We start from the raw sequence: 3676 nt of genomic DNA, 5'->3' as shown, positions 1-3676 counted from the left end.
CACATACACATTCTCATTTTTTTTAATGGCCATTATTTGAACCCTTTGTCTATTGTAACATTTAAAATAAAAAAACAAAAAAAAAAAAAAACTATTTTGAGTTAGAATTTTACATTAATCACGAATTTAATAATATGTTGAAATAAACACGAGAAGTTATAACATTTGAGATTATAATTCTTAAGTATAAACAAATTAAAGTAAATTTAGACATAATATACGAAGAGATTTGTAATTTAGATTCTTTACCTATATTATACTAAAAAAAAGTCTTGAGTCTAATATACAGTTGAGCAAACTTCATCAACTTTTGAAGTAATTTTTAAATTACACAAACATAATTTAGTGTGATGATTTATTATGATCCAAAAAAGAAAGATTGCAAAAATGATGGAAAGAATAGGAAAATGGGGCATTCCAATAAATCCTGAAATTAGAAATAATTACAACATAGAAATGTGCAATGTTCTTGATCCAATCCAATCATATAATATAATTAAAAGGGTCAATTCCTAAATTCACATCTTAATTTGGTTTGGGATTTCTTTTATTGCTTTGTCAAATCAATAATTGAATTGAATTGAAATTGTTTCTCCTCCTTTTTCATTTCCCCCCTACTTTGCTCCTTTTTGTATCAATCAAAATCAATGGCGGATGGCAAAGGAAAAAGGGAAATGGCAGTTCTTTATTGACTCAAATTTTGGCTTAAATCACAAATCAAACGCCATTGTTGCAGACAAAGAACTAGAGAGAGAAATCAATCAACCCCACCGTGTTTGGAGGGAGTTTCCATCTTCGATTTCTTCAAATTTTTTTAGTTTCTCGAAATTTATGTTCAGAGGCTCATTCTTGAAGCGCCAAGCTCAAAACCCTAAAACTCAGAGCAACATTTTCCTTCCCACTCTCTCTGTTCTTGTATATCTCTGTCAGATCTCTGTTATTTTCAAGTTATTTTCTTCCGTATATCATTTGGGTTACTGATCGTATTCTTATTTGTATAAGCATTTTGTGTTGGTTTCTGTTTTTGTTTGATTCTTTTCTTCTTCTGTTGTTGTTATTCTACTACTTCTTAACATGTTTGATTGATGAAGTGAGAATGTGAGAGTGATCATGCCATTGTAAATGGTTCCGAGTTCGTTCTGCTGCTAATCTGTGCTTCGAGTTCAACGAACTGAGTGGTAATGGCGGAAGTTCGAGTTTCTGATCCTAGTAAGCTCCACTTGAAAAAGGAGCTTACTCAAATCCGGAAGGCTGCTCGTGTTTTGAGGGATCCTGGTACTACATCGTCTTGGAAGTCTCCGCTTAGCTCCTCTAGATCTGTAATGGCTGCTGCAACTGCAGTAGCGGCCGGAGCCGGAGGGTCTTCTTCTTTGAACAAGAACTTGGAATGTGAAACCAGGAGGTATAGTGGTCAATCCCAACTGGACGCCATTGTTCCTCTACGAAACGAAAATCGGAATCCTAAGGACAAGAAGATATATCTCTACAACTGGAAGAGCCATAAATCATCAAGCGAAAAGAGTGCAACTCTTCAGAACGAAGATCGTGATGGCAACGACGATGCTAACGATGGGTCTTACTCAGTTCCAGGGGTCAGTCTTGATGGTAGCTTGAGTGACGCTCGAAATGGAGGCGACTCGAAGAGCGATACCTACTTGGGAGATCTCTGTTCTTCAATGGTTTTCAGGTGCGGTGATGCAAATCTCGTTTCATACAGTGGACCGTCGGCCAAACGGGCTTCTGCATTCAAGAAGAAGAGTAAGAAGCATTGTTCCCATTTAGATGTTTTGTCTAGACATCAACAAAAGGGTCCTCTTCTGGGTAGGAAAATGCTTGAGGGCCATCCTTCGTTGTCTATTAATTTCAGCCAGGATGACTCGATCGAGCAGTCTGATGATACCGAAGATTACTCTAATTCAGAGGATTTCAGACGATATTCTGCGGCGTCTCCTTTACTATTGAAGCTGAAGCACAAAAGTTTCCACCCGTCTTCTAAGTTACTGAGAAACAGTCGAAAAGAGGACTCTTCTTATTCTTATAGCACCCCAGCATTATCTACTAGTTCTTATAATAGGTATGTTAATCGCAATCCAAGTACTGTTGGGTCTTGGGATGGCACCACAACTTCGATTAATGATGCGGATGACGAAGTGGATGGTCGGTTAGATTTTCCTGGTCGTCAGGGTTGTGGTATTCCGTGCTATTGGTCAAAGAGGACACCAAAGCATAGAGGAATTTGTGGAAGCTGTTGCTCTCCTTCACTTTCTGATACCTTGAGAAGGAAGGGAAGTAGCATTTTGTTTGGTAGTCAGTCAATTTATTCTAGGCGCAAATCAATAAATTCCAGTAAACGAAGATTTGCTTCAGGGAGTGCTCGAGGGGTCCTCCCATTGCTTACTAACAGTGCAGATGGGGGAGTTGGTTCGTCAATTGGAACTGGGAGGAGCGATGATGAATTGTCTACTAACTTTGGGGAGCTTGATTTGGAGGCTTTGAGTAGATTAGATGGAAGAAGATGGTCATCTAGTTGTAGGAGCCACGAAGGGCTAGAAATTGTTGCTTTGAATGGGGAAGTAGAGGAGGGAGGTACGCCAGAAAGTACTAGAAGTTTCAGTCAGAAGTATAGGCCAATGTTCTTCAATGAACTTATAGGGCAGAATATAGTGGTGCAGTCACTTATAAATGCTATTTCAAGGGGTCGTATTGCTCCTGTTTATCTTTTCCAAGGTCCCCGGGGTACTGGAAAAACAGCAGCAGCAAGGATTTTTGCTGCTGCATTGAATTGCTTGGCTCCTGAGGAAAATAAGCCATGTGGGTACTGCAGAGAATGCACTGATTTCATGGCTGGCAAACAAAAGGATCTCTTGGAAGTTGATGGAACAAACAAGAAGGGAATAGATAGAATTAGATACCAATTAAAAAAGCTATCATCTGGGCAATCTTCTGCCTTCTTGAGATACAAAGTTTTTCTCATTGATGAGTGTCATCTGTTGCCCTCGAAGGCATGGCTCGCATTTCTCAAATTTTTTGAAGAACCTCCCCAACGTGTTGTCTTCATATTTATAACTACTGATCTTGACAGTGTACCCCGTACCATTCAATCAAGGTGTCAGAAGTACCTATTTAACAAAATAAAAGATTGTGACATGGTGGAAAGACTGAAAAGAATTTCTGCAGAAGAAAACCTTGATGTTGATTTGGATGCTTTGGACTTGATAGCTATGAATGCTGATGGTTCACTTAGAGACGCTGAAACTATGTTGGAACAGTTGAGTTTGTTAGGGAAAAGGATAACGACGTCTCTGGTTAATGAACTGGTGAGCTCAGTCCCGCTTCTTTGCTTTCGCATTCATGTTACCAGATTCGGTTTGATTCTTTTTGTTGTTTAAAATAGTTGCAATACTTGTTGTAAAAAGCCTGACTGAATTGCTGCCATGAGATTGAACCTTTGATTTTTCTTTGTGTGGATTCCCACCAGAACTTTGCATCACCTCTTAACATGAAGGTGTCACAATTTACTTTCTGTTCTTCTGGGATGTTCATGTGGCGGAAAATGGTTTCTATTTCTGTTATCCAATTCTCTACTATAGTTAGATCCACAGATGACCCATCAAATGTTAAAGGATTGAACTTCCTGAATTCTCGAATGATCTTCAAGTCATTTGTATCGTTGGTT

At 38.7% G+C, this 3676-nt stretch overlaps 1 pseudogene across 1 annotated transcript; it reads left to right on the top strand.

Moving 5' to 3' along the window:
• The first annotated feature begins 444 nt into the window (after positions 1-444).
• Positions 445-3389, top strand: LOC150030461 (protein STICHEL pseudogene; annotated as a pseudogene). Its single transcript, XR_016526852.1, has one exon. The product of XR_016526852.1 is annotated as a protein STICHEL pseudogene (transcript).
• Positions 3390-3676: the final 287 nt, after the last annotated feature.

The sequence above is a fragment of the Benincasa hispida genome, unplaced genomic scaffold, assembly GCF_027475165.1.
Source record: "Benincasa hispida cultivar pf3 unplaced genomic scaffold, pf3_genome.v1.1 HicScf199, whole genome shotgun sequence".
In the NCBI taxonomy this organism is placed as follows: domain Eukaryota; kingdom Viridiplantae; phylum Streptophyta; class Magnoliopsida; order Cucurbitales; family Cucurbitaceae; genus Benincasa; species Benincasa hispida.
The sequence above is the reverse complement of the archived record's forward strand: the minus strand, read 5'-3'. Positions and strand labels throughout refer to the sequence as shown.